The sequence below is a fragment of the Camarhynchus parvulus genome, chromosome 3 (assembly GCF_901933205.1).
Source record: "Camarhynchus parvulus chromosome 3, STF_HiC, whole genome shotgun sequence".
NCBI lineage: Eukaryota > Metazoa > Chordata > Aves > Passeriformes > Thraupidae > Camarhynchus > Camarhynchus parvulus.
The window spans coordinates 5,095,415-5,116,932 of NC_044573.1; the positions used below are offsets into that span (position 1 = coordinate 5,095,415).

The window sequence follows — 21,518 nt, forward strand, 5'->3', positions numbered from 1 at the left end:
GCTGCCCCGGCCCCAATCGGGCTGCCCGGGCATTGTGCGGCTCAGATTAGCCCGCACAAAGGGCCCGCATCCCGGCTAAGTTAAAAGAAAAGCCTGCTAGGAAGCGCCGGCGACAAATTACTACTTCAGCGCTGGATTAAATGTAAAAGCCCTTCACAGAGCTGCAGATAAATCCTGCGCGCTAGAAGGAACCATAAAAGTACTCGTTCAAGAGCTACAGGCACAAGTGGAAAATTGACCCCAAAGATTTTTTTTTTTTTTTTTTAAAGTAGGCGAAGTTTATAAAATTTCTGCCGCCGCCGCAGGGAGAGGGTCGCGGCAGCGCTCCCGGGCACCGGAGCTGGACACGTCCGCGGCCACCGGAGCGAGCATTCCGTGAAATCCCAGCAAGGTTTGCTTGGTGCCTCGGAGGGCTTTTGCTTTGTGCGTCTCTTGCTTGTTTGATTTGCGTTTTATCGGGGTTTTGGTCGGGTTTTGGTTTTTTTTTTTTTTTTTAATTCCCCCTTTTTTCTTCCCCCCTTTCTTTTACCCAGCTAATGAAGCAGAATGGTTTCGCTTTCACCACTCGCGCGCAGAGTGGGAAAGCACTGCTCCCATCCTCATTTCCCTTTTCCCCACGTCCCTCCCAAGGCTGCCGTGAGACCCCCGCATCCCGCGGGATGCTCCGGGCGGGCAGGACGCGGCCGCCGCGTCCCCCCGGTGCCCAACAGCACGCGTCACCCGGGCACGCCGCATCTCTCCGGCCGCACTGCCATTGTTTTACACGTCCCAAGTGCCAGCCCGGGCACGGCAGCGGCCCTGCTGGCTGCCCGGGTGTGCATCTCCGTGTGCCCGCACGGAGGGACGGACGGGGAGACAGAGGGATGCTGCTGCTCCCTCCCCCTCCCCGGCCTTTATCCCGGCCGCCTATTTTAATAAATAATTATAGGCAGCTAAAGGATTTGTTCATTCCAAAAGGTCTCCCCTTCACATTTCTCAGAGGTTCAGCTCAAGGAGACACCATGATAATAAGGCTGACTCGGGATCCCTACTCCACAATGTCATTATGAGCCACCATTTAAAATGAAAAAAAAAAAAAAAAAGAAGTCTGTATATTATACCTAAAAGCATTACAAGGTTAGTGTCTCAGCTTGGGGAATATTTAATGCTGCTGGGAAAGCAGCACTGCTGCTCTGAGGAGGAGGAAAAGGGAGAAAAAAACAACACAGCGAGAGAAAAATCCTTTCTGAAACACAAGCCTGGAAAAAAGATGTTGGGAGCGAGCACGGAGATCATTTGCATTTCCAATGACTAGGACTAATCCTCCACTACCACGTTTATATTTTCTTATTACTTTTCCTAATTGTCTCCTTTTTTTTTTTTTTTTTTTTTTGCTTGTAGCTTTTCCTCCCTGTTCCCAGCTCCCGTTATTGTCTGGCTCAGGGCTGGATCACCCGGAGCTGCTGCCGGCCCCTCCACACTGCCCAGGCCCCACAGCCGGGAAAGCCTGGGTGCCTCACACACACACACAGAGCCTGGGTGATGCACCAAGGAGCTTGGCTCTGTTAGGGTTTGCTAAGAAACATTTCTGGGCGCAAGGAAGTGCTTTTTGTCTGGTGCCCGGGGCATGGTGCAGGCAGAGAGCAGTGTCAGCAATGTCCCACACCTGGCATGGGCACCTCAGGAACCAGCCAGCCCTGTCACCTCCAAAAGCCACCCTGGGCTGCCCTGGGACTGGCAGAGAGTGGAGAACAAACCAGCCTGAACCCCTCAGCAGAGAGACAGCACCCACCCGGGGGGGCTGTTCCCAAAAACCAGGGCTCCCCGGGCAGGGAGCGCGGTGTAATCCCCAAACCCTGCTCCAGAGGCTCTCAGATCCAGGCACTGCCTGAAACTGGGGCTGTGTCTCACCCCCAACTCACAGCCTCTGTCTCTGCTGAGGAAATTACACAACTAAATGCCTGCTCGAGACCAGCCACTAAACCGCTCCCACAGTATTATCCTAAAATTTGCTAATAGTGGCTCTTTCACATAAATTAAGTGATAATGAAAAAAAGCCTCCCTTTGAATTTATATATATTTCAGCAGAGAATAATGTTTTATTTAAAATAGTTACAGCGTGCCTTTTGATTTGGAGTTTAAAGTAAATAATATTTGTACATCTAAAACATACTCAAGACAAATGAAAAGCCTCTAGATGCTTTTGTATGAGATGCTGAAGAGCTCTACAAACTTAAAAGCACAACCTCAATTAAGCCCATCTTCATCTGGAAAAAAAATTAGCAACTGAAAGCTGAATATATTAGATAATGCACACTTGCAGGAGAGCATTCTCTTAGCAAAAAATTCTTGATAACCAACCTAAAGCTGGCCTTCGAGTTGCTCGATGCTAATTTTGTTTGAAACTGTTTAACTAACTCTGAATAGATATCCATATTCAACAAAGACATAATTAATGGCAACCTTTTCTTCTGCTTAGAAGACATCATAACAAGCAGAAAAGTACAAAAAGATTTTTATAGTAACTAATTTAAGGACAAAGGGTTGACCTCTAGCATTTCATTAAATAAATGGAGCGAATGAAAGAAGAGTGACAGTATTCATCCTTGTTCAATTCAAGCAGCCAATTTCAAAATGCAAATCATAATCTGCAGATGTTGGAGCCTGATATATTTTTTTAAAATATCATTTGTTCAATTTAAGAACATCAGACATTTGAATTTTAAATTAAAAAAAAAAAAAACCAAACCAAACCAATTCCCAGCTCCAGGTTTAGGCGCAGCGTGACTGCGCGCTGGGAGCTGGGGTCTGCCGGGGCTCTCCTCCCTCCCCACCTCCCCAGCCATTCATTTTAGACATTATTCTCAAAACCTTTTAATGGAGAAGTTCTGCTAAGCTGCACATTATTCCTGATGAGCACAGCTGGCCGGTGCTGCTGCCCCTGCAGCCCGGGGATGGCCGAGAGCAGCTCCGCGTGGAGCCCGGCCAGCGGCTCCAGCCTTCCTCCCTCCTTCCCTCCTTCCCCACCTGTGGGCACCCTGCTCCCACGGATCCAGGGGGACGGATCCTCCCTGGATATGCTCCCATGGCACAGGGAGAAGTGTCCTGGCTCTGGTCCCCATGGGTGGCAGAGCTCCAGGAAGTGACCAGAGCACAGGTGGGGACAACAAGGGGCGGTGAGCTGATGCTGAATTTGGGAACACAACCCCAAACCTCCAGATCTGGGTTTTCTTTCAGGTGCCAAGGTGGGAAAGGAGGAGATTTTGGCTGGACCATGGATGACCTGCAATCCTTTAAGAGGGGAGGGATGAAGTCTCAGTGTCTCACACCTGTCCCACAGGGCTCTGGGGAAGTCAAACACGTGCCAAGGCACACGGGGGAGCCCAAGGGAGCAGCTCCAGGCCAGCAGGTATCACACACTGCACTGAGTACAGATCCATGGAGGGCTTCCTTCCTCATTCCCTTCAATCCCCTGAGAGGGAAGGAAATTCACCTTTCTCCCCCAAGTTCAGTAGTGACATCAAGGGACACTTTTAATGTACCCAAGGGGACCAAAGGATGCCTGGCCATGCCTGACACGAGAGCAGCATGAGTTCCCCCCTTCTCCTTTCTACACCAGCTCCCACATGTGTTTCCAGGTTTGCAGAGATAACCCACAGGGGCTGGTGGCACTGCCGAGCCAGGACACATGTGGGGTTTGGTTTCTCCCAGGAAATGGCTTTAGGGTGTTTGGAAGTGTTTTTGGAGAAGCATCGAGATTTTAAAATTTATTTTGGCCATTGAAACACACAGAAGTTTCTGGCCTCGCTGAACTGGGCACAGTGGACCAACACTGACATCTCCTCAGCGAGAGCAATTCCCTTCCTTCCCTAACAAATGGAAAAGATCCCACATTCCCACCAAAGGGCCCCTAGCTACCGCTAAGTTACAGTGAAGCACAACCTCTGCAGAGGCATGTATATTAATTAAATTGCTGCTGATTAGGACCCATCAGAGTGTGCAGAGAGGGACTGAAATAAACGCCCAGGAGCATCCCTGGGGATAGGAAAGGAGAGCAGCAGAGAGGAACTGAAATAAACGCCCAGGAGCATCCCTGGGGATAGGAGAGGAGAGCAGCAGTGCTGTGCCGTGGCCTCACCCTGAGCAGAGCCATTTCTGAGAGCAGTTTTGTCCCAAGCCCTTCCCAAAGGCCACGAGCCCATCCTGGCCCCACTGGAGCTGGGCACGGGCAGGAGGAAGGGCAGGGCTCTGCCAGCCCTCCTACACAAACAGACCCTGCAGCTGTCGCAGGGCAAAATAAATGACTTCCGGAGGTTAGGGAGAATAAATGAATCCATTCAGGCATGAGTGAAGGGGACATTGTTTTCCCCCTCGAAAAAAAAAAATCCCTCCCCAACAACCTATATATTAAGGTATCAATGAACAACAAATTCATTCAGTTATGACACAGGAAATCTAAAGCAGAATGGGCTGCAAAACAAACTCGATTTATCTGCGCCACACACGCAAGAGGAAAAAATGCCTCTTGTTGGCTGCTCTGTCAGGGCTAGGGCTCCTCTCGAGGATTCCAGCCACACACAGAGTGTTTTCTGCCACTGCTTTAGCTGTGGGTGCGAACTTCTGAGATTAAGATTGTTCCCTTAGGTTTATCCTCTTCAGGGACAACGTGTGCACAATACGCCTTTGGAACGCATTTAAAGCCGGGCTGCAGATGCACATAATCTCCATCCTCCTGCACCACAAACAGGAGATGTGGAGGTTTGGTTTGTTTGTTTGGTTTTTTTTTTAAAGGGAGAGGAATTACCCATTCAAAGAGAAACCGAGTTTTCACTGTGGAAACCTTCATTTTTATATTAGAAAAGAGGCAAAAGCTAAAACGCAGGCTCGAGCCAGACCTGATTTCTCAAAACAAGCAGCTCCCTCCTCTTCCCAGCTCTCAGCAGCAGCCCTGAACCCACCCAGGGGACCCCATCTGCCCCACTGCATGTCTGGGCACATGCTGAGCCTGAGGGGACACCCCCAACCCCGGGAAGGACAGAGGGACAGTGCCTGTCCTACCCTTGGCATTGCCACGGACCCGCTTCCCTGAGCCTGCTCCCCTTTGCTGTCCAGCACTACAAACCCGAAACGTGGCTGAGAAACAAAGCCCATCCTCCTCTTATTTCCAAAACATTTATGCTTAGCTGTTTTCCCCAAGTAATGTTAAAAAAAAAAAATCTCTTAAAAATGAGTGCAGCGGGTCAATCCTGCTGTAGAAATGTAGAATTGGTACCCAGCTGCAAGGAGCACTCGGCGTGCAGGGGAATAATCCAAAAGGTTTTAATTAGGCAAAGCAGCAATAAATGAAGGAATATGAGCTTGGATGAGGACACTCAAACGTATAAATAACCGGGAAAGGCGAGATACGGAAAGGGGAGCTCTTCCTCCTACCAGGGAGCCCCAAAACAAGACAGGGCACAGACCGCGGGGGCTCTGCGGGGCGCATTAATGCCGAGCACATCCCCGATCCCAGGAGCGGAGCCAGCAGCCCACCCCTTCCGTCAGCCGCTGACTTCCTCCGCGTCCCGGACAGCTGCACGTCTGTCCGGCCGCGGCTCCCGAGCTGCCCGCGGTGCCCGGCTCCGGAGGGGTCCCCGACAAAGGCGGGATGCGCCGGGCGCGGGGCTCCCTCCCGGCCGCTCCTTAGGAAAGCAAGTCACGCTCCCGCGACAACTGCTCCTCTGTGCCTGTTTGAACTGTCCCTCCCAATTAGCAGTAATAAGGGACTCTGTAAAGATGAGCAAACACAGCGCATTCATTAGTCCCGGCGGCCCCCGCCCTCCCTGCTGGCAGCCCCGGGAGATCCCCAGGGCGCCGCTCCCGAGGATGCCGAGCGCATCCCGCCCGGCCCCAAAGGCAAATTAATGACGAGCCGCTGGAAGAGTTTGCCCGAAATTATTTTATTCTGCCCGAGAATTGATTACTCCCGGCCTGGAAATATGTCCAAATCAATACACCGAAGCTCAGGACGAAAAAAAAGACATGCTCTAGCCCCATTTATTTATCCACTTTTTTGAGGAATGGCACATAATTTACTGGGTCGGAATTGCTAAGCCTTTCCAGAGCGAGGACTAATGACCAGCTGAAGGGAAGCAATGCCTCCCATCCATCTCCCAGGCGAATCACAAGTCCCCACACGCTGCTGTTGCTACCTTGGCAGTGGCCAAGATGCCCACGGTGACAGAATGTGCCTGAGGCCATCGTCAGGCAGGTGGAAATGGGAAGTGAAACATGTGGCTCGAGGCACCCACCAAAGGAAATGCTTTTAAACCTCCCCAGAAGGATGACTGGTGCCCAGGTGGGGGTTCCTGCACAGCCTGTTCCTGCCTGGCCAGCTGGAACCAGGCTGGAGCAGTCAGTGCCTCAGGGGTGAGCTGAGAGCGATGCTGAACATCCACCACAAACCCTGAAACTCTCTGGGCAACACCTGTGGCCAGGCCTCAGCACTGCACAACAACAACCTGCCCTACCCACGGCGTGTGGATTCAGCTCCCCAAAGCAGATGGCACGAGGGACACCAGGGGACAAGGACACCCAGGGGATGAGCCCCAGGCCTGGGGGAGGTGGCAGCAAAGGCTCCCCGCACACCGTGTGGGTGACACACGTCCCCATTTGCCAATGCTCTGCATGCTCCACGGGGTCCTGCATTTTCCAGGGCATTAAACCCTCCTATCCCCCCTGGAAAGCTCGGTGGCAGCTGTCATGCTGCTCACGGCGGGTGGGCTCCTGCTGCTCACCATCAGTGTCACTCCCGAGCCGCTGGCAGGTGAAGGACGAGGTGGCCCCGGTGGCCCCAGGAGCTGCCAGCACCAGCACTGAGGTGCAGCTACAGCAGCACATCTGCACGGACACTCACAGGGCCTCCTCTGCACTGCCACCCAAGGAAAGGACGCTCCTGACGGCGTTAAAACAGGAGAACTCAAACCTTTCTGCCTGCTGCGAGCCCTTCAGGCAAACATCTGCATGTAAAACAGACATGAGGCAGCAGAGCACTGCAAAAATCCAAATCCAGGGCTTGCTGGCTTCCCCTTGAGCAAAACCCTTCCTACCCAGGCTGCTCCAGACATCTCTGAGGGCATGGTGTCCCCAAGCCTGGGCAGCCTTGCTCTGCAAGAGAATTCCCCTTGGCCTCATCTCACAGACGAGAGAGGCCAGGGTGGGAGAAGTAAACCAAGGAAAGAGCAAAACACAGCGGGGTTTGCAGCAAACCTTGCTGAGCCCCAGCTCAGAGGCAGGGCAGGGAGAAGAGTGGGTTTGCCCCCAGAGAGCCCAGCCTGGCACTGCTGCTGAGCCCGAGCCCCCAGCCTGAGCCCTCGGCCAGGGGCTGCTGGGCACAGCCCAGCTCACACCCTCCTTCAGCTGCACTTGGCTCTGCTCACAGGGGATTCTTCTAGACTGAAACGCTGCTGCTCCCCCATTCAGAACGGGAGCATCTGTGAAAAGGGATCATTCATAATAAACTTGTGAGTGCTGGGTAGGGAAAAAAAAAATAAAAATACTCGTCCCAGAAAACAACACGGCCTTTATTTTTCGGTGCGGCCGCCCGAGCCTGCAGCACCCTGGAGGGTGGGGCAGGGAGGGCTGGGGGGCTCAGCTCATCCCCCTGCACCCCCAGCCTGCCCAGGTCCCCAGGCACAGCCTGGTGCAGCAGGACAGGGCAGCAGGGACACATGGCAGGGCCCCATTCCTTCACTCGCCTCCCTCCCAGCCTAACAGGCACAAATCCCCCCATGTGGCAGCAACACAAACGAGTTTTATTACTCAATAAAATATTTGAAACAAAATAAATGGTTTTGTCAAACACTATATCTCCTCAAATAATAATGATGCACCAGCTTACCGGGAAAAACAACCGACATTCATATTCTGTGGCAAAGGTTTATTTCGCCTCCCCGAGGAGAGGGGAACGGGATCTCAATTCGGAATTCAGACACTGTATGGGAATACAGTAACTATAGTTCTCAGAGGGTTTGTGTAAATGCCAGCAAAACAAACCCCAAATCAAATTTATTAGCTGGTGGAGATCTCAAACAATCTTACGCAGTGACTGATGAAGCCGTCGGGGAATTCCTTTCAACATTTAGTGATTTAAAGCCCCTACAGAAACTTCATTGTCTGCTCCAAGACAGAAAGAGCTCCTCGGTAGCCAGTGCTGCTCCGACAGCAGCACTGGGGTGGGTGACATTGCCAACGTGTGCTTTCTTTCATCTGGAAACATTTCCAGGAATCCTAACACCCTGTGTAGTCCTGTGGAGCACCATAAAGGGAGGAAGCACAAACGAATTAAGAACTGCAGCCTGTGTCCTGAAAGGGCCTGTCTGTGGTTTGATGGCAAGGTTGGGATGTTCACTTCTGCCCTGAGTGTGCTTCCAGAACCAATCTGGAGGTCATTCCCCACATGGATCAGGCACTGGACACTCGCAGTCTGCTCGGCAGGGACAGGGCAGAGCCCCAGGTTTTGGACACAAAAGTGCTGGGTGCCAGAACTGGGCTGGCTGTGCCCCAGCGAGTCAGAGCTGCTCTCTGGGAAAGCACCAGGACTGGGAAAGCAGCCAGGCTCCCACTCCAGGAGGGGCAATGCCCTTCCTGAGGATGCCTGAGCGGAGGAAGGTGAAGGTGAAGGCACAGCTCTGCCCCCAGAGCACCCACACCAGGCCAGCTCCCGCAGAACTGCTTTCAAAAGCAAACCCTGAAATGCACAGCTCTAATTGCCAGGTTTTTTGTCATGCACGCTCATCACTGGGTCATTTGCATTTTAGATGCTAAAATATCAAGGGGATGTTACTTAATCAATCACCACAGCTCACAAAGTCCTAAGTGAGAGAATATTTTTTGATTGTCTCTGCTTGTATCTAAACATCTCACAAACCCGCCAGCCAGTTCTTCATTTCAATTAGGGCAATGCTGATCGCTAGCTAACTAATAAGGACCAATTTTCTGTCACAACTATTTCCTAATTAAATTCAAACCAGAGATTTCTAACCCAGATGGTCAGCAATGCTACAGATTTGTTTAAATTTGGTATCACAGTAACAAACTACTAATTAGGGTTTGTAAATACGCCAATTCCCTTATGACTTAGTTGTTAGTAATGCATACAACCGGTTTATTAAAGCACTAATTGTGTCTGGCTTTACTTGGGCCTAACACATAATCCACTTATCACATACTGGTACCAACTCATTTTGAAGGGATTATGAATGAAATCATAAATGAGGTCTCGCATCCCTTTCCCGGTATGCTTAATAAAGGTTTGCTGTCATATTTAGATGGCATATTTAGATTTGCTGCCTCTGATGGAGAACGGCCCCGCAGTGACGCTGACGTTCCATCCTCCAAAGCCTGTTTGACACAAAAAGTTTCTGCCCCAGCTCTATTGGGCAGCAAATTGTCCCAGCAGCCAAGCTACTCCAAAGGAGCTCTGGCATTTCCCAGAGAAAACACTGAATTGTTTATTTCTGAAGTCAAGCTCAGCCCCTCCATGGGGCTGGGGGCTCTCAGAACCCTCGTCCCTTTGCCTCATGAGCCTGGATCACCTTCCTGCAGAGGGATGGAGGGCACCAAATCCTCCTGGATTTGGAGGATTCTCTCCTGGCCTTGCAGAGGGACAGCCCTCTGGAACAGACCCTATTTTTGAAGGAAGGCTTTGTTCTGAGGAGCCCAAATGGGTGACACCCCACAGCCGGGGCACTGACGCCCCTCGCCGCTGCGGCTTTATCAAGAGTGCACAAAGTAGGAAATAAATGATAGATAACTGTGAATTGCAAGGTTATGTAAACATGGAGGGGGTTCCAGAAGAATCCTATTAAAGCATAAAAGAAAAGCGTGGATGGTTTATCACATCACTAAGACCCAAGAATGCATTAATAAATAGAAGAATAGATAACGAACCGTGGAGTACAAGGCTAAACTATCCACTATTGTGAGGATCCTGTGACAGTAGAAACAATGAAGGGGAAGAAAAAAGCTTTGTTGGTCTGCCACCAGAACCTTGTAGTGTATCTTTTATAGCCCATTTTTAATGAATTCACAGCACCTATCAGTTATTCTCTGCCCAAATCCCTCATTTTCCTCCCTCTTGAATGCAAATTCCCATGCTGCACTCTGCCTTCACCATGACTTCCCCCGTTAAACTCGGGGGCTCTCTGGGTTTCAATGGCCTTTCAGCCACAGCCAGAACAGGTTTCTGCTTTCGTATTTCCAAAGGGTTTTCAGGATGGTAACAAAAGTGGGGCTTAATGCAAAGCAGGAGTACCTCTGAGCCTTGCTGCATCCTTCGCTTCTTCTGTGACAGGAGGGTGAATGCTCAGACAGGTCTGATTCAGCCCAGAGTGATGATGCCTAGACGTGCCTGCAAGGGAAAAAAAATAACCAAACACATGAAAGCTGCTGCTCCTCTTGCTGTTTTCCAGCCCTCTGCAAATAACGCTGAGAATTGTTGGAGGGGACTTCATAGTAATCCAGGAGATAGTACCCTCTTTGTAGACACTGCTGAGACTCACTAACAGTTTATTTTCACTGCACTGAGGGGGTTTTATCATTAAATAAGGACCTGGGATACATTTACTGTAGATTACTTTTATTTTTACTACAGCGTCGTTAGGTACAGAGCGCTAAGGAGCCAGGGCTGACTATGACACACTCTGCAGTAAAACCCCCCTGCCTCCAGCAGAATCCAAAATCCTCATGGACTTCCATGTAAAAAATCCCAAGGACTCTGTGCTGCTGTGCTGGCAGCTTGGTATAGCACCAACATCTTGCAGGAGCCCAGCCTTGGCAAGGCTGGCAGGGGCAGAAGAGGGTCTATGCTAAAGATGGGCACAGCATGATGGATGCCCAAAGCTTCAGAGTTCTTTTGGTGGCAAACCCCACCTGCTGCAGGTCCCCAAGGAGCCTGCACTGGGCCTCCTTTGAGGCTCACACTGGGAACTACTCCTGCCTCCTCATTCTTCACATTCCCAGAGGATGCTGCAGGTAGGCAGGAGAAGTCAGCTGCCTTTCCTCACTCTGAGAAAATGGAATTAAAGAGACCTGAGTGAACTCCAAGCAGGGGGCAGAAATCAGGATTTGCCTTTTTCGGGACTGTGCCTACTCGAGATCCCAGCAGCTCCTGGTGCCTGTCCCACCAGCGCATCCCTGTGAGCTTCCGGGGGGTCCTGCAGGACAGCCACGCCACAGGGTCCCTTGTCCCCAGAGACAGGACAGGGGGACACCTCCCTTCTCCTTTGCTGGGTGCCAGAGGCGAGGCACAGGCAGGGAGCAGGCTGCCCTCCCTCCCCTCAGCCTAGAGCCTCTCCTCTGACCAAGAGGAGCAGAGAGCAGGCTGCTGCTCTCCCAGGCACACTTCAGGCCAGCGAGGAGTACAGCCGAGTGCTCAACAGGCTCTGGAAATAAGTGGAAGTCAAATAAGTTTGCCACTCTTTGTCCCCCTCTCAATATCTAGCTTTGATCAAAATCCTTGGATACTCAAGTGGTTGTTGACTTAATGTAGTAATGAGACATAGCCTTAAGTGAGGCCATTTCCGTGCCCATTCAGGCTCTCTGAGAGCAAGGGATGCAGGAGGAAAAGCCTCTCCTGGTCTCTGGGAGCTGCAGCAGAGCCCAGAGCAGAGGCAGCAGGAAGGCCTGGTGGCCACAGCTACACGAGGCACACTTCAACATCCTTTTTGTGCAACAGAGCCTCGCTGGCATGGCACAGGGCGACACCAAGAAATCCACTGAAAACACCTCCTCCAAAAGCTGCAGCAGGTGCACAGCTCCAGCGGACACCAGACACCACTGTCACCATTGCCTCCTCCTGGAGACCACTGGGGAAGAGGGTGGCACCATCCCAAGGACGTGGACTGGGTGATCCCAAAGGGATCATAAAGGGTTCTGCGATTCCCTGGGGCAGGCTATCGACCTGAGCAAGGCAGCAGGGAGGGAAGAGCCCAGGAGCCCTGAGAAAAGTTAAAAATTCTCCAGGTGACGGGGGAGCAGCTCAGCCAATTAGGATTTTAATTCCCCTCGTTATGCACAGCCAGGCAATAAATTCTGCACCAAGCAGCTGCTCTAATTCTTAAGCCCATTAAGCCCTACATCTGATAGGCGGGCGGGAGGGGCTGCCAAGGGGCACAGACGGTGCTCCTCGAGATATGAAACATTTCCTCTTGTGCATCTGGGTCACCCCACCCAGCCCCACTCCGAACGGGGATTTTATGGAGGCAGCGAGCAAGAATTTATAGAAATATCCTGCCAGAGAACACACACACACACACACAGAGCACATATGGAGAGAATAAAGAGGTGACTGGATGAGATGCGGGGAGGGAGCGCTGGTGATGCAACAGAGCAGGAGAGCAGAGCTGGAGGCGAGAGTCTGGGATGGAGCAGCGGGATTTGGGTGTCTGAAAACAGAGGGAGATGGTCCCAAAGAGCTGCGCAAGCAGCCAGGAGGGAAGAAAAGCAGGATCAGAGATGCAAGGAGGAAGAAAACTCCTGGAGCAGTATGGCAAGCCTGGAGAGGGCTGGCTGCCTCTGAGGTGGGAGGAGGCCAGGAGCCACAACAACAATTCCTGGAGAGAAGGGGCAGATGGCTGGATCGGAGGTATTCCCCCCACTGCAGAGATGAAAGGCAGGAGAGAAAAGGGAATACACTGGGAGTGGAAAAGCCTTTGGCAGCCAAGACGGTTTTGCTTGTTAATTGGCAACAAGCTAACACATTAATTACAAGCTAACACATTAATTACAAAGTTACTGGATGGTCAGGAAAAATACTGGCAGCGAAGCAATTCGCATTCCTCCGGAGCCTGAACAGAGCCTGCTCTAGGAACGCTGCCTCTGCCCACCCACATGCAGGCTCTGAGCACCCCAAGGCCTCAGAGCCAGGCAGAACATGCACAGGGATTAAAAACCACCCCAGCTTCAGATGAGATCTCGCTCATCTCAGATTAGCGCGAAAGATTAATTGCAAGACACGTGCGTCCAGCCAAAATTTAATTTATTCTCTTTTCATCCCTTAGGCACAAATTTGAAAATAAGCTGCCCACTGCACAGCAGGAAAGCACCAGCCCTACAAGGCACTGCTCTCCCTGTCAGCTCCACAGGGCCCTGGATGAGAGAGCAGCCCCTAAGCCTTGATCAAGGCAATGGGCATAAATGAAAGTTTGCCCTCCACTGATCTCAAATGGAAGAGTATTTTGCTTTTCCCTGAATCTCCCAGCAGCTGGAAGGTTGGTGCACTTTGGTTTGGATTCAAAATCTTCTTCCTGGAAGGAGCTTATGGGTTCCAAAGCTCCAGTATTAGGAAGAAATTATTCCCTGTGAGGGTGGTGAGGCAGTGGTGGAGTTTTCCCAGAGAAGCTCCATGTGTTTAGTGCAACTCCTGCAAACAGCACTAATAAGTTTGCTAATAATGGCACAGATCAGTGGCTGCTGCTGGTAAATTAATTAGGAACGGCATCACTGTGCTCTGATTAGTTGCCATCCTTCCACCTTGTAATTTTGTCACCAGCTCACATTTCAAACGCCACTAGAAGCCCACTCGAGCAAGCCCATCCAGAAGGGGGGACCTGCAGTGCTGGGCACATGCTCAGAGCTGAGAGAAAATGACTTGAAAACCTTCAGAGCTTGTCAAGGCCAGTTTATTCAAGGTAATTAATCTGTCGTTTTGAGAGCATTATGTATTTCCTGCTCAAGCCAGCTGACAACACGAGGCTGCTGCAGAAGCATCTCAGTGTAGCGGGCCCCAAGAAGCTCAGGGATCAGCCTTTCCCCTCCCAAAGCACAGCTTCAGCTGGAAATTCATGATTACGTGGATTGGCTTCTCTCCCTTGCTTGCTGGGGTTTGAACTCAAGGCTCTCTGTTTCCTCGCAGCTGTGAGCACCAGGAATTAAGTGAAAGTTTTAATTCCAAAGCCCACTGAACACTCCAAATCCAAGGAGTGCACCTCAAAGGCCTGTGGCTGCAGTGACAGGAGCCAATACTCCAGATCTAGAACTGCAGCCCTCACCACCTCAGCTGTGGCAGCAACACGGATGGGGGCACAGAAATCTTTCTGTCACTTCTAAGTTAATAATTCAGCAGGAAATGGGATTCCTGCGGGTCATGAGCATTAATTATTCTGCAATGCCCCACCCCTGAGGAGAGGCTGAGGACACTGTGACACACCCAGTGATGCACTGATGTTCCTGCCTGTCGACTTGCAGCAGAGGGAATTTTAATTGAGTGGAACCAGAAAAGCCTTCTGAGGTTCTGGGGGAACAGGCAGCAAACCCTGCCAGGGCCGTTCAGATGCTCGCTGCTCTCATGGCACAATCCCCGGGTGCCACCACGGCAAATGGAGATCAAAAGCAACAATAGTCTGCAATCAAGGATATCTGCATAACAGTTTTCCTGAAGGATGTTTGTGCAGGTGAGCGAGGAGTAAAGCATTGTTTCATCAAATGGTAATTTCCTTGTATCTCAGAGAATGAATCCCATTCGCTTGCCGGGGTATAATTCAATTAAAGGGGAGAACCCTATGCCAGGCAATGAAATCTATCGGTTTGACTGCCATGCTGCAAATCACACCAAGCAAGAAAATGGCATTTGGTCCTGACATCATGATTTATTTCCTACTCAGTATCTTATAATTCTTACAAGATAAGCCAAGACGAGAAATTATCACGTGTGCGTGGGGGTCGCGCCTGATCCTCTTTATTTTCCCTTCCCAACTGCAGGACTGTGTGCTTCAGCCTTATCTTTGAAGAGGCCAGTAAAATAAATGGAAATATTTCACAGAGGCCAAGCAACCCTTGCTCTGCACCCATGGCTGGCTCAGGCATCTCCAACATCCAGCCACGTCCAGCAGGGGACCAGAGAGCCTCACTGCTTCTCTTCCCCCAGCCCACTCCCTGTTCCTCAGCAGGGTAGAGAGGAAGGAATGCTCTGCTCCATGGAGAACTCTCTCCTCTCTCCCACCACAGGGAGAGTCCCCAGCAGCTTGGGAGTGACAGGGGAAGGCTGTCAGCTGTCCTGGATGAGGCCCCAGCATGGAGCCCTGCCAAGGGGAGGCTCTCTGCCTGCCAGCCTAGGGACACTGCCCGTGCCCCAGCTGTGCCCAGCCCACCTCGCCTGCCCACATTCTTCTCCCCTCCCTTGGTAGCTTCTGTAAGGGCACCTCAGCTCATCTCCTTGGCTACCAGCAGGAATGCCTGGGCAGGGGGACGTGCTGTGGGGCTGCTGCCCTCCTCAGCGAGCGTGTCAGGAACCCTTTTCCAAGGACAATCTGTGAATTCATTGTCCACCCAATGCAGCTCGGCTCTTGGGCTGCCCATGTCACAGCCGCCCTTTGCAGGGCACCGGGGGGAAGCCGTGGGCAGCTTTACCAGACACACTTGGCTTCCTTCAGAGAGACTTTTTTAGCTAATTGACCCTCCTCCTCCTTATTTGCTTTCAGGATCTTAAAATCTTCCCCCTCTCAGCATCAGGGGAGCATCTTTTCCTCTCCTTGCCCACACTCCAAATTCCTGAGCAGGTAAACACACATTCATTCCAGCCTGTCAGCAGGCAAGGAAAGCTAATTAAAGTATTTGTAGCACTGCTGGATAGTATTGCAATCCTCTGCAACTGGATCAGAAAGCTGTCTGGCCAAAAATAAGCTTCATTTGAATTTACTGTATTTTTATTGTATGCAGTTTACCCCTTTACCACCACTCCCCATAACATCTCTATCACAAAAATGTCCCCACTCCATGGAAATCTCTTCTCCCAGACCTTCCTGAAGGGCTGTGTGTCCACACAAACCTGACCTCCCGGTGAAGGCTGTTTTCTCCCAAGTGCCCTAAAAACTGTGCTAACAATGGGGGTGAACAGGCAGGCTGGGGAAGCTGCAGCAGAGGACAAGCCACCCCAGTGTGAGTCGGAGGAATAGATGGGTGACAGTCACCTCGTGCTTTGCACTTCACCTGTCACCTGCCCATGCTTTTCCCTCTGGGAGACGTGGCTGCACCGAGTCACTCCAAGTTCCACCCCTGAACCAAAAGTTAATCCAAGTTTGAGAACAAAAGCAGTGCTGTTTGTCCTTGCACACCAAGGACTATGACTATTGAAAGGGTTCCTCACTACACTGTCCCTGCTTTAATCTCCTCCTCTCCTCTGCTCCCTGCCTCCCTCCCGCCACTCCAGAATGCTTGGCCAGACCAGCGGGATGCTCTGGGTGAGCCCTGCTGGGGAGCCCACGGCCCCTTCAGCTCCCTAACAAGATCATCACCTCCTGCCAGAGAAGAAACTCCCACCAAAAATAATTCTGATATCCAAACCCCGTTACGAACTGCTCTTTGACACAAACAGCCTCAGCAGCTCCAGCAGATCCGAGCGCTGCTGTGGGTCAGACTCCAAGCACCTTTCTGGAACTCAGGTTTCCCTTTCCACAGAATTTATTGCGTTCATCTGCCATCAGAATACGGCAAAACCCGCAAACAGCCATTTTTAAGACACCCAGAGCATTTCAGGAGCCGGGGCAGCGATGTCACACACATTAACAGCTGGTGACAGCCCAGCGCTGTCACATTAGTCAGCGCTGCAGCAGACAAGCATTATTTGCCCATCAGCCTTGAAAGCTATCGCCACGACCTGGGAAAGAGACAGAGACAGGGAACACATGGCTTGGATGGAGTCACACAGAGCATCGTTATCGAAGTGAAAAACAGCTCGTTTTCTAAAGCTGTTGGCGGCGGAATTCTAGGTTATCCAGGTTATCTCCCGGCCCGCACAAGGAAATCTTGGTGTGGCCATTATCTGAGAGCAAATTGGTTCTGTAGTTTGCAAAATTAATAATATTTAGCCTGCTAGTTTCCGTAGTAACCAGCCTGCCATCCCTCCCTGCCTGCCCGTGGCAAGGTCTCTGAAGCATTTCACATAGTACTTATCCATTTTCTTGCTCTCACCTCGCTCTCACCTTTACTTTCAGCGCAGAACGCAACACAATCCACCGCCACTAAAGACTAGGCTGAGAGTCAGATTAAAATTATCCCTGTTTGCCCTGACCTCTTTTCTCTGCAGGTGAGAGTGTCCCCATTCAGCAGCTAAATGAAGCAGAAATGATGGAGTGTTTGTTTTCCCTGACTTTTCCTCAGCTTGCCAGTAAATTTACAGCCACGAATATGAAGTGTTAATTTAATGTTCCCACTGAGCATCTCATTGTCAACAAAGGCTTCAAACCCTACGAGAGGAAAAGGTTAGCTCATGCAGAAAATGACCCTTATGGCTTGATTGCCTTCTGGTCCAGACTCGCTGCGAGCAGAAAGCGGAGGGCTTTGACTCGCAGCTTAATGCATTTGATGGCGATAAATGGGAGCTCTCTGCTCGGCGCAGGGACGGAATCACCTGTAATGCTCACTTATTTGTCTGCACAGACAATCTCCACAGCCCCAAAGGGAAGTGGTCTCATTGGGCCCCCCATCCCCTCCTCCCCCGCCAAACTAATTTGACAGAACCGAAAAGTTAAACCCTTCATTATCCCCCAACTTCAGCGGAAGGGGCTTGCTGGCTGCAGATTACAACAGGACAAATTAGCGGTGGCGTGAAGCATGAAATTGCTTTCTTCACTTGGCGCTTCAAAACTTTAAGGCCTCGGCTCTGGTGACGTGCAGGGAAAAAAAAAGTTCTTCCAGGGAGGAGAAGGAACGAAAGAAGGAAGAAAGGAAGGAGAGAAGGAGAAGGAAGGAAAGAGGAAAGGGAAAGAGGAAAGAGGAAAGAGGAAAGAGGAAAGAGGAAAGAGGAAGGAGGAAGGGAAGGGAAGGGAAGGGAAGGGAAGGGAAGGGAAGGGAAGGGAAGGGAAGGGAAGGGAAGGGAAGGGAAGGGAAGGGAAGGGAAGGGAAGGGAAGGGAAGGAAGGAAGGAAAGGAAAAGGAAAGGAAAGGAAAGGAAAGGAAAGGAAAGGAAAGGAAAGGAAAGGAAAGGAAAAGGAAAGGAAAGGAAAGGAAAGGAAAGGGAAAAGGAAAGGAAAGGAAAAGGAAAGGAAAGGAAAGGAAAGGAAAGGAAAGGAAAGGAAAGGAAAGGAAAGGAAAGGAAAGGAAAGGAAAGGAAAGGAAAGGAAAGGAAAGGAAAGGAAAGGAAATCAAAAGCCTCTGTGGGCTTTTTGTGGCAGAATTATACATGCAGAAAGCTTCACTACCAGCACCTTTAGTTACTTTGCCTGGAAAAAGGAGCTTAATACTCACTGTAAGTAACATTTACAGAACTAACTTGTGAACCAGTTGGAGCACGAGCAAGAGCCACCACAATGTTTGTGCTACACTAACCCTGCTTGGGATCTTTAGGAGAAAAAAGAAACCTCAATGGTGGTGTGGAACAGGATACAACAATTCAAAATAGACTCAAATACCAGAATTTATTTTCCTTACAGCTAAAACTAAATCTGGAAGCAAGACAGAGATTATGACACATGCTAATGCACACATGGTGGGACTATTCACTGGGAAATCAAGCAAAACCCTCTATTAGCAGCCAAAATGTAAAAAAAAAAAAGATAAACATCCCAACCCCAGCCAGAAGCTATTGACTCAAAATCCACAAAAATGCCTTTCCACAAGCTTTTCTGAAAGCCCAGTACCAGAGAGGATTCATTTGGGTGAAACCCTTTTTTGCACTGCTGGCATTTGGACTTCCAAAGCCTATCTGGAGTCAGAGGTATAGGTAGAAGAAAATGTCACTAACTGGCCCAGCAGTTTGCAGCCCATCCCTCAGTGCTTCCCAAGGCAGACAGGGATTTCAGAGGTCACAGCTGAAGCACTGGCATTTCATCAAGGACCTGAATTACACAAACGAGTCTCTAACTCAGCCGGCTGCCTGTGCACCTGCTGGGAAGCAGCCCCTCACATCCCACATGAACACACCACTGAAATCCCAGCCCCAGGAAAGCCAGGGAACAGGGGAGGACGATGGGGCTCACAGGGACACAGAAGCATTCACAGAGTAACAGCGGGAATTGAATTCCACAAGTGCCGGTTTAACTGCGTTTCCTTCAGCAAGGAGCAGGCATGGGTGTCCCTGAGAGGAGCAGGAGTGTTTGCAGAAACACAGCTGTTCCCAGGCCCCAATGTTTTATTCAGTGTGTGCCCAGCCACGGCAGGCTGGAGCTCCATGGGCTGCTCCCAGCCACGCCGCCTTTGGGAGCCATTTGCCGGTCACATTGTCAGTTAACAGGAGTCATTTTGAAAGCAGCAATTCAGTCTCTACAGTCCTTTCCTAACAGCATTTTCAGCCTGCAATTTGGATGATAGGAAAATTACAACCCTGCTGCACTATATTATGTGATATAAATGTTATTGCAATTAAGCCGATGAGGAGAAACCCCAGAAAACAAAGATGTGTCGTCGCTGCTTTCTCCGCGTTCTCTCCCCAGAAGCCGAGCAGTTATGGAAGGGCAGTGCAGGGGAAGAAGTGTTTCCATGAGCTGGAGGGGCTGCAGGAGCATGGGAGCAGCACAAAGCCCCGGGGACACACTGGGATTTCAGCCAACAAGTGATTTCCCTATGGCACACACGAGGGAGGACTGCTCTGAGGAACAAGGAATGGCCAAAAGCAGTCCAGGCATCCAGGCATCCTTCTGGTGATGGAATAGGACACATCAGGGCACTCTGGAGGGGATTTCCCACCAGCTATGCAGAGATCTTAATTCCTCATCTCCTCAGCACCCACCCATAGTCTCCTTCTCCCAGCCCAAGCTCCAGAGGCCTCTGGAGCATTTTGATGTAACTGGAGGACATCACCCAGGTAGCACGGCATCACGTCCCTGTGCAGAGCAGGAAAATGGCATTACAGGATAGATGTGCTGTGGGTGAGCCAGCCCCAGCCCCAGGGTCACCTACAGGCAGTGCTCAGGGACAAAGCCTGTCCTAGACGCCCAGCCAGCTCTGCAAAAAGCTGGCACCTTCTCCCCAAAGCCTCAGCTGGGCGCTGAGCAAATGTTTACTGACAGGAGCACCAGCCATAGTAAATGACTTTGATTTCACTGTTTCTGAAGAGGGAAAAAAAATAAAGCAAAAAAGGAGTCCTAGCACTCATCATTTACTCCAAGGTGCTGTAACCAGGTAGAAACTTGTCTTTTATATGCTGAACTGTGTCCATGAAAACACATTATCTTTAAGTGGGCACTGGAGGAACCACACTCAACATTGACTTCTTCATGCCATCGCTAACACTGGATACTTCAATCATTTGAAGGTTTAAGTGGAGATTAGCAGAGACCTTGCCTGCATCTCTCTCTGGCAGTTCAGCATGTTTTGGGCATGCTCTGCAGCAGCAAAGTCCCTGAAAGGCAAAGCCCTGCAATCTGCAGAACAAGGTCTCTGTCACAAAATCAGAGCCTGGAGAGGCACGTGCCAGATCCTGCTGCTCAGGTGGCTCCCAAAAGGTGCCCAGCTCTTCCCCACTTGGCTGCAGACCCCAAGCCTGGCCAGCACCTCAGCAGAAATCTTGTTTCCTCAGCAGTGGATGAGCTCAAACGCTTTGAGAAATATCCCAAGCAATTCTGCCAGGCAAGAAGCCTGAGAAGCAAGACAGTTATTTCTTCCTTTTTCTTCGTTTTTTTGGGCTGCCAGGCCTGGACACAGGAAGATTCCAGAAAATGGCAGTGGTATGTGGCTTCTTTGAACATCAGGAAGCTGTGGAAAGCACTGGTTCCCATTATTTTGGGTGGAAGGTCTCCAGTCCTCCAGCAGATGGAGCAGCCCCTTGCTGGCAGGGAAGCCGGGGTGCCCGGAGCAGGGCACGGAGCTCAAGCCCTGCTAGCTGGATGCTCCCCAGCCCTGTGGAAACCCTCCTGGTCCTGCCCCTGCCCTGGCAGCAAGGGGACTGGCAGCCACACGTCCCTAATGGCCGGCTGGGATGTGCTGCCACGTCCGGCTGATTAGCTGTGGGTGATCCGAAATGTCAAACCATTATGTGCGACAGCCACCGCCACCGGCGCACAACGCCCTCCTAATCATGGCCTTGCTGGCTGTAAGTGGGAAAGGTGATGCTTAAAACACAGAGAGGAAATCAGCCTGAATTACTGAAACAAACCAGCAAACCCCTTTGTTCCCGTCAGCCTTTCCTAGGCTGGCGGAGGGCTCGTGTCCTCGCAAGGCGATTTGCAATATTCTAACTAAGATTAAGGGCATGAAAAGCCTCCTGTCCCAGCCCTGCACCCAGGTACCTGCACACCTGCCCTGCTATGGGTCCATAACTCTGCTCTGTGAGCGCTCCCATCCCCATCCAGGGGATGGATCCACCTGCAGCCCATGGAATAAACAGCCCCTGGTGCAGGGCAGGACAGGGGCAATCAGCTCCTCCTCACACCACTTGCTTCCAAACACAGCTCCTGTCCACATGTGCTCTCACTCCAGCACTCTGGAACAGGCAGCCTGAAAACACTCCTGGCCAAAACCAGACCCAAACGATGCTGCATTCAGCTACCGTCATGCTTGATACTTATGATTTCTTGGGAAAATGTTAATTTGAAACATTTCTATACTCCACGCCGGTGCCACAGCAGG

At 51.0% G+C, this 21,518-nt stretch overlaps 1 long non-coding RNA gene across 1 annotated transcript in view; it reads right to left on the reverse strand.

Moving 5' to 3' along the window:
* Positions 1–21,518, reverse strand: part of LOC115902705 — a 44,304-nt gene that overhangs the window by 4,440 nt on the left and 18,346 nt on the right. The window contains exon 3 of the long non-coding RNA XR_004060627.1: positions 10,274–10,369. This is a non-coding gene — a long non-coding RNA (uncharacterized LOC115902705). The remainder of the gene's footprint in view (positions 1–10,273; positions 10,370–21,518) is intronic.